Here is a 14,798-nt window from a genome sequence, read left to right on the forward strand (position 1 = left end):
GGTTAGCAACTAGTTATATAAATACACAGTCATAATAAATGTCTATTTTCAAATATGGTAAAAACATCTAAATTTTACTAAATTATTTATTAGAAAAAACATGATTAAAAAAATTAAATACAACAAAAATTCAGTATTATAAATTAAAAATGGTCTAACTCAATCATCTTTGATAAGCCCCTGCTATGTCCTTATATCTAAGGACAGAACCCCATGGCTGACGTACAATAATTCTCCATATCTCCTCCATGAAAAGAAAAGTAAAAAAAAAAAAAATTATCTCTTCTCTCACCCCTTTCTTCCCTAACAAAAGCTCCTTCCCTCCCCCTATTTATTTTATTGCTTATTTTGATTAATATATTATGAATCACTTATTATTTTCATTTGTCTTTCAATCTTGCCATTGTGAACTAAAATTCTAATCCCAACACCACAATACTATTTGGTTTGCCGATTGGCCCATCATTCCAACAGTCATTGATGTTGACACTCGGGTCTCGAACGGTTAGAAAACCACCGGACCTTCATTCGACCACCAGCCGTGGTCACGCTCCCGCGCATGCGGGGCTGGTTGGAGGCCCCTCTTGATGATTGGTGTGGTTTGCGCGGAGCTTCAAGTGCTCTCTCTCTCGAGGGAGGAAGGTTGGTCTACCTTTGGAGGTGTAGTAGGAATCTCGGCCAAATTTTAGGTGATTACCAAAGGTAAGTGAAGTCGCCACCAATCATTGGGTTTTTCTAAGATGTGATTGGTTACTTGTTTCTAGTTGATTTTATTACCAATTCTAGGCTAAGAAAAATGACATTTTTCCTAATCTAATGTAGATGGCGAAACATCTTGATTCTTGAGTTCAGAAGTTTGGTTATGTGTGGGGAAGGTGTTAGGCATCCCACAACGCCTGTTTAAGGGCAGTCCTTTGTTTTGATAAAACCTTAATTTTCAGAGATTGACAGTAAAAGAACATGATTTTGGCATTGGCTTTCGGAGCTTTGCATGCATGGGGGAATTTGAGGTTTGGCTTTTGAATGGGTGTGGTCCCAATCTATACTTTGCTAAGGCATTCGGGCAAAATGCTAGATTTCCATGGCGAAAATCCAGCAACATGTCACCTTACTTTCGGCAGAAATTAGGCATCACATTGCCTTAAATGACATGGACTATAAAAATCACACCGGGAGGAGCGAGCAAGTATATATATATACATACATCATGCACAATGCTAGCACATAGAGCAAGAAAGTAAATGCCTACATCCCTAAAGCATGGCCCAAAATATAGAGCAAGAAAGTCAACAAAGGTCACCGTACTCTAGGGATGAGGACAAATGGTATATGGCATGATATACCTAATACAACCCATCTAAGAGAGAAATGAGGGAGGTTTAACAAAGTACATAACCAAATGGAAGAGGCTAGACCCCTAAATCTACTAAACATAGCTGCTTGGCTTATATCCACATGCTCACATCCTCGCCCTTTATGCTTGCACCTGGGAGACCGTGCCCTAGCTCTATGCATCTTCGCTTGTATTTTAGGAGAAGAGAGAAGAATCAAGAAGTTTTGATGTGTTTTTGTGTTTTTTGGAAGAGAAATATGGTGAGAAAAGAGAGAAAAAAATTCCCAAAAAGATGCCCAAATAGCTCCTAAAACGTCTCCCCTTAAATCTGAGCTACTAAGGGCCTTTCATAGGCCCTAGAATGCTTTTCAGGGCCCGGCACACCTTGTGGTGTGCCGGGTCGGGCTTGGCTAACATCAGAAATTTCGTCCTCATGCACTCTTTCAGTTTTGAATTTGGAATCGCATTTGGAGGTCTTCCTAGACTCGGATTGAGGTGATCTTGGTGTCCCTCGAAAGCTCTAGCTATCTAGTTTTTAGAAAACTAAAGAAATTAAAACTCCAACGGTTGGATCAAAAGTTATGGTATCAAGAAGCGTGCTAACACGCTTTTCATGGTTTTCTCAATATCTCAACCGTTTTAACTCCAATTTCAACCCATGAATAGTCGTTGAAATGAGAATTTGATTAGCTTTGCAATGGCATTACTCTAAACCTGTTTTGATGGCCGGATCAAGATTAGGATTTCTGGGGCCCACCAAGAGTCAACTCCAGGTCAAACTTGGTCAGAGTTGCTAAAAATCTTTGAGGAGCTCGGGTTTGATCTAAAATCGTGAAAAATGTTGTTTTATGAGGATTTAGAGCATGTTTGACCTTTGGTCAACCAAAGGTTGATAAGGGGCATTTTGGTCATTTTGGCTGAAAAAGGCACTTTAAGTGCTCCGGTGTCCAAACGGGTTGCACCACGCTACTATATATGTTCTCGTGACCCCATGGAGAGAAAATGATATTTTTGGGTTTTTCAAGGTCCAGCACGCAAATTGAGGGCTGACAAAATACGGTATCAACAATTGTTTTGCCTAGTTTTGTGATTTTGATCTTTTTTTCCTCAAATTTTGCTTTATTGAAGATCCCTACACAATAAGATTTTTCAAAATTCACATTGATTGTTGAACTAGGGGTATTCGGCCATGCCTCATTTATTATTTTTTTTTTTAAAAAAGAAAAAAAAAAGATCATTATCATCATCTTTTCAAAAAAAAAAAAAATTCAAGATTTCCAAAAAACATGTATCCATTTCTAAACTAGGGACATTCGGCCATGCCTCATCCATTTTGAAAAAAAAGAAATCATCTTTTCCTCAAATATCAAGGTTTTCAAAGGTCATGCATCAATTCGCAAACTGGGGGCATTCCATGCCTCATTCATTTTCAAAAAAAAAAAAAAAAAAAAAAAAAAAAAAATCAAAATCAAGATTTCCAAAAATCATGCATCCATTTCTAAACTAGGGACATTTGGCCGTGCCTCATCCATTTAAAAGAAGAAAAGAAAGAAATCATCTTTTCCTCAAATATCAAGGTTTTCAAAAGTCATGCGTCAATTCAAAAAGTAGGGACATTCAGCCATGCCTCATTCATTTTCCAAAAAAAAAAAAAAAAAATCAAGATTTCCAAAATCATGTATTCATTTCTAAACTTGGGGCATTCAGCCATGCCTCATCCATTCTGAATCAAGCTCTTACAAGAATAAGTCAATACATACAAAGTCAGCAAATGCAAAGATCAAAGAGTGGTAGTTCATGAGTTATACAAATTAACTGACTAGAAATCAACTCTTATTTTTCTTGTAGGAAATTAAAAGAGGAAAAATCTCCAGAACTTCAATTTTCAAAAGACAAATCTCCTAATTAAATTTCAAAAGGATAAATCTCCTAAAACATTTTTCAAAATGGAAAAATCTCCTAAAATAAAATTTTCAAAAGGAAAAATCTCCTAACAAACTTTTCAAAAGATAAATCTCCTAAACAAATCTTCAAAGGACAAATCTCCATGAACAAATTTTCAAGGGATAAATCTCCTATTCAAAATTTCAAAAGGAAAAATCTCTTAAAAAAATCTTCAAATGACAAATCTCCATGAACAAATCTTCAAGGGATAAATCTCCTATTCAAAATTTCAAAAGGAAAAATTTCCTAAACAAATCTTCAAAGGACAAATCTCTATGAACAAATCTTCTAGGGATAAATCTCCTATTCAAAATTTCAAAAGGAAAAATCTCCTGAACAAATCTTCAAATGACAAATCACCATGAACAAATCTTTAAGGGATAAATCTCCTATTCAAATTTTCAAATGACAAATCTTCATGAACCAATCTTTGAAAAGGGATAAATCTCCTACACTTCAATCTTCAATGGATAAATCTCCATGAACACATCTTCATAAAAGGAAAAATCTCCTGAATAAATCTTCAAAGGAAAAATCTCTGTGAACAAATCTTCGAAAAGGGACAAATCTCCTACATTTCAATCTTCAATGGATAAATCTCCATGAATAAAAGGAAAAATTTCCTGAATAAATCTTCAAAGGATAAATCTCAATGAACAAATCTTTGAAAAGGGATAAATCTCCTACACTTCAATCTTCAATGGATAAATCTCCTGAACAAATCTTCAAAGGACAAATCTCCATGAACAAATTTTCAAAAAAAAGGGTTAAATCTCCTGAACACAAATCTTCAAAAAAGATAAATCTATTAAGTAAATTTGGTTCTCAATCATTAAGATCTAATATGAATTTTTGTCTATTGAAGAAATTTCCAGATCGAGCCAAAAATAGTTCTAAATTGCCTTCAAAATTCCAGACCGAGCCGAATATAGTTCTCAGTCGCCTATAGAATTCCAAATCGGGTGAATATAGTTACTAGTCATCTCATTCCAAATCGAGCGAATATAGTTCTCGATTGCCTCATCAACATTCAAGATTTTATCCAGGTTCATCAATTATCAAGTAGATTAGGTGTCCATAGTTCTCATTTTTCAAAACAATAAAACATTAGTTCTACACCCAAAGGCTCTAGGTTCTAGGGCTAGGAAATTTTTGAAAATTCAACCTTGATTAAATCATGGTTGCTAAAATCAGTGTCTTTGTTTTACATTGACATTCACTTTTCAAGCTCTATTAATGAGGGACATTTTGTGGACACTCGATTTTGCACCCATAATTTAATTTTGGAAGAAGACTAAAATGACCATTTCATATACCCAAAAATCACAGTTGCATTACATGCATTAAATTATTCATTGGATGTCATAAAAATGATATTGAGATTCTAACGGTCACAACAATATGCCCGATTCCCAAATCATACCGTAGGATTGAAAGATATCACAAGATCAAGTTTTCACGGTTTGCATGCATTGTATAAGGGTGAAACCGATCACATGTGATTAATTGAAATTAATTCTGATTGGTTAAACAATTGAGGTAATTAAATAATTTTGCGATTGGTTGTTGACTTTTGTCTGAAATAAGCTTGTTTGCATAGGAATAAAATGGATAATCAGATAACGAGGGAATTGTTGATGATTAAGTCTTTTTAGAATATTTATTTATCAGATAATTATTGTTTTAAAGACCTGATTATCAAAATAAAAGGGATTAATTTTAGAATATGAGTTAAAAACACGTCCAGGTGTTACTCCCGACTCAGAAAATCCCTAAAAAAAGTCCAAATTGAACCAAAATTGGAAGTGGGGCTGGGCATGCGAGAAGGCCAGTCAACACTCTTGGAGTGCCAGTTAGCATATGGCAAGTGCTAATTGGCACAACTTCAAGGTCCGGCCCAGAAATGCCCTGATTAAGTTAAAACACATCTATTTCAAATTTTGGGGGATATGGAAGCAATCCAATTTGTATCTAATCCTATTCAACTTACTTTTCAAGCATTCAACCTCTATGAATAGGAGAAAACATCAGAAATTAGGGCCCTTCTTTTTCTGACTTCTTTGCTTCCCTTACGTTAAAAATGTTCTAGAAGCTTTGACTTTAAGAATTTCTTTCCTGTAAGTGAACGTATTTTAGATCTCAAAGAGGTTAAACTTCTTTGATTTCTAAAGTATTTCTTTCATTGAAGGGTACATTCATGCAAATAGGTCCTTACTCTTACTCTTTGTTTATTCTTTTCTTTCTTATCTGATATATGTGTTTTGTTCATTGCATGATTTTCAAGATGTATGTTTGATTTTATTCATTGTTGATACAATCTTGTTCATATTTTTTTGCCATGTTCACGTGTTTAATTTGTTGTTTAATAGTTTATTAACACATTTAAGATTTAGTTCTCCTTTAAATTTCAAGATTTGCAATAAATTACTAAAAACATTTATAAAAAAAACAAAAAACAAAACTGATCTGTATTTTCATTAAATACATATTTGAAATTTTTCTACTTTGAAAACTAGTCTGTATTTTCATTAAATACAGATCTGAAATTTTTTCTGAATAAAAATTGAACTGTATTTTGATTAAATACGAATCTGAATTTTTTCTACATATAAAATTGATCTGCATTTTCATTAAATATAGATCTAAACCTTTTTATAATAAAAATGTTTTCTTCAATGTATAATATCAACAATTTTTGTGTTTCTTCTTAAATAAAAATTGCAGATTTCGAATTCTTAAAGAATGAATTAATCTTAAATTGAGGAATTTCAATACATCATTATAATGTCATGCATCATTTGAATGGGTATATAAATGGTCATTTAGAGTCTAGAAGACTAAACTCCATCTAGGCAGAATAGATGCCTAACACCTTCCCATTCTATAACCTAGCCTCTGAATCTAGGTTTTGCTACATAGATAGTGTGTTATCCTTTCCCTTTTTGGATTGTAATCTAGGAAACAAAGTCTTATAATTTTCCTATTTTAGATTGTAATTTAGGAAACAAATCTTTGTAATTTTTTACTAGATTGTAATCTAGGAAACAAAGCCATGTATATTTCATGTTATCAAATTGTAAGTCATTCAAATAAATGAGAGGTTGTATTATTTAGATATGTACCATGTGTATGTCTTCTTCTTCTTCTTTTTTCTTTTTTCTTTATTTTTTGTAAAAAAAAAAAAATTAGTGGCAACACCACACATAATCTTGAAAAAGGAAGGTGCCGATACCTCTCCCCTTTTCTAAGAGCACCCTAGTTTTTGTGGTCTCTCACACAAACGATGTGTGATTCGTTCCAAACCTCAAAATTAATGTAGAAAGACTTGTCTTTCATAGTTTCTAGAACCCTAACTGCGTACGCAGGTCCGTGTCTGCGTACACATGCATTAGACCTATGAACTTAAGTCCTTGCCTGCGTACGTAGGCCGAGGGTTTCCTTAGCCTTTTATTTTCTAAAAATAGATTTATTTGCTCATAAAAAGTTATATTTCCCATTTTAGCATCTCTCAAGTCAATTTGTAATTTGATTGGGCCCTAAACCAATCTTGAGCCTTAGAATTTCAGCATAATTAGGGAACGAGGGCTCAAGTCGTAAGGGGTACAAAATACAGTGTCTACAACGTCATCGGATGACATTAAATGACAGTTGAGTGTTCTTTGGTGCGTGTAATGTTCACTAGCGCAGTGTCCACTGGAACGTAAAGGTGAGGCCAGAAATCTAGAAGGCACATGAGAGTGCATGTAGGGTCGTCGATTGAGGGCCAGATTCTCAAGTGTCATAGATCGGCGAATGACGAGGCCTACATGGTGACGTATGTGTCCAATGGTCAATCTAGGAGTTAAGAATCTTCAGCAACGTGGATGATTCGCCGGAGCTAGTGACCGCGCATGCAGCTACTGATGGAGACTGGGTTTCTAGGTTTTGGTCACGGGAGGCTGTGGAGCATGCCTATGTGGTTGGTTTCATCAGGTGAAGGCTTGATGTGCACAAATTTGAGAAGTAAGTTATAGGTTGCTTGGTTGTTGATCTTGGACATAGTAGGGAGCCATGGTGGCTACATGATGTCATGAAGTCTAAATCTAGCAGACAAGCATCTGTGGTTTCTAATGGTGGTGTTCAAGTTGGAATCTTCTTTGCTTGCTGGAGATATGACAGTTTTTAGACCCCTTAAACAATTGATTAAACCTAGGTAATTAGCCAAGTTGTTACTTAGTCTAATTAAACAAGTCTAGGTTATCACAATAATAAAGATCAAATCATGCAAAGCAACGGAAAATAAATAACACACGATATGATCACCCAGGAAACCAAACCTGTAAAAACCTGGGGAGGATTTGACCTAGCTATCCTCAAGGTAAACTTGAATCCACTATCAGAAAAAATCGAAGTTCATACAAAAGGACTTACAAGCACCCCCGCTCGACTTCCTAATGCTACCAACCAGTAGAACTTACTGACACGACCACGTGCAAGCTCCGAATCCACGGACTCCTTCTTTCTTGGATTCCCACCAGCTACAAGCACCCCCGCTTGTGTATTCTTTAAGCTTTAATGGCAGCAACTGTTTTGATTATCAAGGTGTAGAGAATATCTCCTCCTTGAAAACCCTAAGTTTGTGTAAAGGAAAGCTCCTCTAGATCTCATAAGAGATTTACACAAACCGCAATATGAGCAACACTAAAACGTGGCTAGGGTTTGCCTTTTATACTTAGGACAAATAAGAAACCCTAAAAACATTTTAAAATAACTAGGGCTGAGTTGGAAAATTCTGCAGAAAAGCAATCTGCCCGACGTTCGATCGGTCGAGCCTAAGCTTCGATCGAGCCAAGCCGAAAGCCACACTGCTTTCTGCTTTACACTCGATTCCAACTTTACATTGACATACAACTTTGAGCTAGCTTTAAACACTTCTAAACACATTGTTTTGATCATGGTTTGCCAACAATACAAATTAGAGTTCTAAATACATAAAGTTCTAAACTTTAGAACCTAACAAGATATTTTGCTTAATGCCAAGAATGAAGTTTGGCTTTGATACCATGTTAAATATATTAGCAACGTGATGTGTATACCATGTTGTATATGCTAGAGCGGATGTGAATCTGAAAGAGGAAGCATAGAATAGGAACATGAGAACATGAGGGTTAAGTGGTTCAGCATTGTCGGCCTACATCCAAGGAGGAAACCTTTAAGGGCTACAACTTTATTCTATACTAGCGTTTAACCCACGCAGTGCATTGGATCATTTTATGAATTAGAAAACAATCAATTTACTATATTATACTTAATGTGAGGGTAAAATATGGAAGGGGGTGGATGGTTTGTTGTTCAGATAATGATGCTAATGAGACTCTTTTCATCACCATTAGTGTTGAAGTACTTAAAGATACGCTCACAAGTACCTTTTGCATTTAATAAAATTCTTATTTTTTTCAATAGAGGCTCACCAAAATAGGAAGTGACAGAATTTTTGATTCAAAGCCGTTTACAAAGAACAATTTCGTATAAAAATGTGCAATATATATGCACTGCCATAAATGCAAAGGAAGCTAAAAACGCAATATATATACATGTAAAGTTGTGATTTACAACTATGTTTTGTGTTGGCTTTTATTTCGTGCCAAAAAGTGTTGTAATTGCTTTAATTTTGTTCCTTGTGTTTTGTGGGATTTCATTGTATTGGGTTTAGTATTAAGTTGGTGAAGACTCAAGCTAAAATGAAGAATCAATGGATTTCGTGAGAAGCTCGCGAGAAGCTAACTCGCGAAAGAGCCATGTGAGAAGCACATGCTGGAAACTGAAGAGTCATGCTAGGCTATCGTTTTCGCGAGTGTCTTGCGGGTAAGGCCTTCCCGCGAGGTAGTCGCGAAACATTCTGCCTGGAGGATTTTAAAGTGTGTCTTTCTTACCCTTCACCTATATTATATATACCCTTATTACCCACAAATGTAAAGGAGGTCATTTCAAAGAGAAAAACCCTAGATAGGTTTTCTACAACACACATACCCATCTTTTAGAGAGAGAGCTATTCATCCTTAGTGAGAAATCATTCTAGCCTCTTCTCCTTCCCTCTCCCATTGTCATACCTTGAGAGGAGATTTGTACCTAAACACAACCCACACTTATTTAGAGTGTATAGAGTGTTTTGGAACTTGGGAAGCTTTGGGGAATTGCCAAAAGAAGCCGGTGAGGCTTAGCGGAAGCAATCAGGCGTATTGCGGGATCCGGAAAGCTAGACAAGACACGGTTCCGAGAAGCCTTGTTGGAGTAGGAGCTTGGATGGCTTAGGTACATCGGGTAGATTAGGCTTGGAGGGTCTCTTGCTAACCCATGTATCCCAACTAATTGTCTAGTGGATCGATTTATCGCTTGGAGGGCGGTAGAGAGGTTTTTCGCCGAGTTCTTCGGTTTCCTCTTCAATAACACATCACCGTGTTATCTTGTATTTGCATCTCTCTTCCCTTACTCTTGTGCTTTACTTTTATTGTTTGTTGTTCATGTTTATGCACTAGAGTAGTATCGGTTGATTGCGCTTCATTTACTCTTATTTCCGTACTTAGATAAGTTAGAGTAAAAGCAATCTAGCCGTAATTTTTAATTGGAGGTCTAAACAAACTCTTGTGTTTTCACACATTTTAGAGCATTCAATTGGTATCAGAGCGGGTACACTTGTATTGGTTTAATTACCTAAGTGTGATTCTTGACCCCATGTGTGTATTGCCATGGATAGTGTTTTGTATGCTTCTATGGATGTTTTGGATATTGTTGAGTGTAACATGTCATGTGTTTGTGAAAATGCCTCTATGAGTGTTAATCCTCATAATTGTGTTGACATGTTACATGAATCTATGGGTGTTGTTGTTGATATTTCTAACATCAAACTTTTGAAGAAAGAGGCTAAGAAGTTTATAAGAATTTGAGCAAGTTTCATTGTGAAAATGATGATTTGATTGCTAAGCTCAATGAATCCAATAAATTGGTTGAAAAGTATAAAAAGCTTGCTGAAAATTCTCTTGAAAAGCTAAAAGAGTTTGAATGTTTGAATATGGACTTGGATTAGGCTTGTTTTGTCTAACAAACTTGTTTAACAAATAAGGGCAAAAGATCACATCACTGTGAATAAAGTATTATTCTTCTAAATTTGTGAATTAATTAATTGGTGGCATGCATGTTATGACATAGGCAAATAGTTCCCATGATTTAGAATTCTTAAGCAAATCTAAATATCCCCAAAAAGCATATATTAATCTCCAAAAGACATAAGCATAGCATTTACCAGGTTGGATAACTATATTAATAGGCAAAAGTTTCCCCAAAGCCAAAGTTTATCTATAAAATAAAAAAATAAAAAAAGGTGAAACCTAGATGGAATTTTTGGAAATATTTTGAAGGTATTGTTGAAATGTCTCAATACTCCTCTCCTCATCTTCCAAAGATGGGAGATACTTCCAGTGATAGTGATGGTATTAATTATAAATATTCAAGCAATAACATTAATTACCAAAATACAACAGCAATTCACAGAATAACATAAACACAATAAATAGAAAAACACATTCATGAAGGGTAAGGCCACAACCACCATCACTACCAACAAAAACCCATTACCTTAAATTCACACACAACCAAATCCACAAACGCATTTCAGACAAAAACATCAGCTGCATATTCACACCATCACTTCCCCAAAACACAAAAATAATCCACCAAATAACAACCTAATTCCTAGAAACTGAAATAGAAACAAACCTAGATGCAAAAATGAATAAGTAACACTAACACATTATATATACTTGCACTGAGGTTTCTAATGCTCGGCAACCTCCACATACTATGCCATTAATAAACTTTCTTTTTTTCTCTATTTTACAAACACAAAACCAAATACTTTGGTTGCATCCATTATCTCTAACTTTCTTTAAGCATTTACTTCATCTATAGTTCGTATAGAAATCTCAACTATGTTGCCACAATCCATTAAAAAAACATTATTAATCATGTAAAATTTTAATGAAGTAAATACTTATCAAAAAAAAATAATGAAGTAAATATATTACCTTTTAAAGAGGTACATAATAGTCGCATATCTAACTTCAGAAGATCTATACATTGCTACAAATTCTGCAATTTTAAAGCACAATCTATATTAGTAGGAAATTATCTAAAATTCAAACTGAATTAACCAATTTTTTTTAGAGAGAAAAAGAGAGAGGGAACATGTGATACTAATGAATCTTCCAAGTACTTAATGAGACCATATCAGTTGCTATCATCCAGGTTCTTGACACTTATAACTGCAGAATGAATCAAGACTTTTGGTAAATATGGAAAAGGATATATTTTTAAGGCAATAATTTACATTATCAATTAATTGTTAATGAAGTCAAGATATGTGCTTCAGTTGCTTCCTTTTAGGCCTGTCATTCTTGTTTCAGGTTTCTCCCAAATCCAAATTTTCTATATCCTTATTTTTCAACTCTTTTCTATTGTTGTTAGTAAAAGAATCATCCTTGAAAAAAGTAAGTTTAGTATGAGCAGAACCTCCACCAGTAGAGCTCACTCCCATTTTGGCGTATATTGGCACAGTGGTAACACAATCTCTGTGTCTCAGATTCTGTATTTTTCCTTACATTCTTAAAATGCCACTTAAAATATGGCAATCTAAAGAGGTTTAAGTTTCCTATATTCTTATTTCAATGCTTATGGCGTAAATATTAGTACCTTACAATACATCCGACAATCTTCTTGGACTCAAAGCCCTTTTATTGACTTTGCCTATGGCCAAAATCACTAGCATAGAAAGTATTCAATTTCTTGTGCCGTCTAAGTATGCCTATGGTTGTAATCATAACTTGATTCTTAAAAAAAGAAAGGACATTAATACCTCCTGGACATTAAAAATTTTCACTAATTTTGTGCCAAGATGTTAGGAAGTAGTAGTGCAAATTAAGTGACTAATATGTTTACTATTTAACACCTCCCCACACTCAGGGGGTATTGTGTATCTTACTCAATAGGCATGGGAGGAATACCATGGCTCATTGTCTCACTGTCTCAGAAGTATATAGTTTTTCTTGTTATCTACAATGAAGTGTACCTAAACAGATCGTCATATTTTTTTTTGTGTGTGGTAGTCAAAAAAAATAAATTAATTAAAATGAGACACTATTCAGCAATCTTGAACAACCATACTAACCAACCAAAACCTTCAAAACAAAAATAAAATTGCCACAAAGTCCAAAACAACAACAGCCCCAACATAACATTTTGCAGTTGATCATATAAAACCCTAAGATTATATTGCGCATTGAACTTGTTTACTGTTTCTTAATGTACAAAACTAGCTAAAGTTTACAATGCCCATATAATAAATATAAAAAGGGAAAACAAATGCAAAATAAATACAACAAAAAAACCATATAGCAAACCAAAAGAAACCCATAATAAAAACCGGATCAAAGAATCCCAGGAAATAGCAAGTTTACTGATGCAGCCTAGTATAGGGAATTCAACAATTCCCAAGGTCTCAGCCCTTTGTAAGCCAGGAAAACATGATGTGAAGTTAACTGTAATGCAGATATGGTCATGTACATCTTAACCTTACCACTATATAAATTGTAACAAAAGAATTCTTTTCTTTAAACGGTATTTTTACTTATCCAAAAAAAAAAAAATAAATAAATTAAAAAGCACCCCCACACTGCCACAATTCTACACTCCCATTTTTAGATTTAAAAAGAAACACTCCCACCCAAAAGACACACTCCAATTCCCACATTTAGACTTAAGAAAAGAAAAGACAAAAAATAAAATAAAAACCCAATCCCTAATTTAACTCGAATATCCCAAACTAAAGCATTCTTACCCAAATTCCTTAAAAAATCAAATTTAATCCAAACACCTAAATCAATATCAATCCGACCAAAATAACCAAATCTAAATAACAATTAATCCATAAATTTTAACAATGAAAAAAATAAAAACTTTATCGAGTCTGATGGTGGTGTGAGATCAAACTTTGGCACGCATACGGCCTAGTGAACTCCCTCTCTCTATCCCAATCTTCTTTTCTTTTGGTGGAACGATTATCCCTCTTACAAAACCTAAATTATATTCAATTCCAAGATTTGAAAACGAAAAGGAAAAAAAAAAACAAAACAAAACAAAAAAAAAAATGACTTTACTGTTATAGGTACACGGCCTGTCTCTCTAATGGTGGCAGATTTTTCTTTGTCTATGTGGTTGTAGTTCCAGTGGTCTACGTCGTTCCGACAAACTCTGTTCTCTTTCCTTTTGATTGCAATTTACTGATTTAAGCAGTTTGTCTTCTTTTATACTAAAGGCTATCAAAAGGTGTTTTAACGCTAAGAAATAAATCAAAAGGTGTTTTCCAAATCAAAACCCCAGAAAAAAAAATACTATGAACGCAGATATTAGAAAATAGGGAAAGGCTTAGTAATATATATATATATCAGAAAATCGAGAAAACAAACATTTTCATGGAGAACCCAAAAGCCCGAAACAAAAAGGAATCAAAATCAAATCTAAACCTATCCAACAAAAAAACTCAATAAAAAGTAATATTCCATACCCAAATCTAAAAAGAAAACACAAATTGAAAAAGACCTTTCTTTTCATGAATTTTGCTTCTCCTCCTCGGTCAGTTCCAAAGAAATGCCGAATCACTCTACACGATGGATCTTCTTCTGAATATTGGAAGCCGGATCCACATCAACAACATCCCTACTACAGGCAGCGGCTACAGTGCTCTTTAAATCCTTGTCGTACTTCGCATCAAAATCGACGGTGGTTACAGAAGGCTAATTTGGAAGCCTCATCGGTTGGTTCTTCCTCTTCTTCTTCTTCAAGGCAATCTGGTGGGCATGACAGCAGTAGTAGTACTATCGTCATCTAGGGTTTGTTTAGGGTTTTCTTCTGTAGTAGTAGTAGCGTTGAGGATGAGTTGGTCTGATGAATCGATGACCATTATGTGAGAGAATCGGAGATTGCGTAAGAATGGCACCTCTGATCGCTTGCTTCTTTCTCATCTAAGTTTTGGATTTTGATTTTGGGGGAAGGAGATGGTTTTGATTTTTGGGTTTTTGAGAAGAAAGGGGAGTTACAGGTTTTAATTTTAGTTTTTAGAAGAGAATTGAGTTTTGTTTTGCAGTAAGCGGTGTTTTGTTGCTACTGAAATAGTATAACTTTTTAGTTTTTTAATTTATATGTGGCAGTTTTTTAGACTAGTAGTTATCCTATGTGTCAGGGCCTCTTTAATTGCAGGAAAGACTTCTGCTTTTATATATGGTATTAGAAGAGTGAAATACAATAGTTTATATTACAATGAATCATAACATGAGTACATAGCAAGTATTGGCTTGGGCCTATAACATTGGGCTAATATGTCTAATATATCTCTTACAATTTTGGACAATAAAAAAAAAAAAAAAATTATTATTTTAATACACGATGTTGTACATAATGTCATACACAACATAATAGTATAATACAACAGGAT

General features: G+C 34.6%; 1 long non-coding RNA gene across 1 annotated transcript; it reads right to left on the reverse strand.

The window, feature by feature from the left end:
- Positions 1–10,922: 10,922 nt before the first annotated feature.
- LOC126710575 (uncharacterized) lies at positions 10,923–14,463 on the reverse strand. Its single transcript, XR_007649695.1, has 2 exons — positions 13,907–14,463; positions 10,923–11,401 (listed from the first exon to the last, which is right to left on the reverse strand). It is a non-coding gene; the product is annotated as an uncharacterized LOC126710575 (long non-coding RNA).
- Between the last annotated feature and the right edge of the window lie 335 nt (positions 14,464–14,798).

Source organism: Quercus robur, chromosome 12 (genome assembly GCF_932294415.1).
Source record: "Quercus robur chromosome 12, dhQueRobu3.1, whole genome shotgun sequence".
Lineage (NCBI taxonomy): Eukaryota > Viridiplantae > Streptophyta > Magnoliopsida > Fagales > Fagaceae > Quercus > Quercus robur.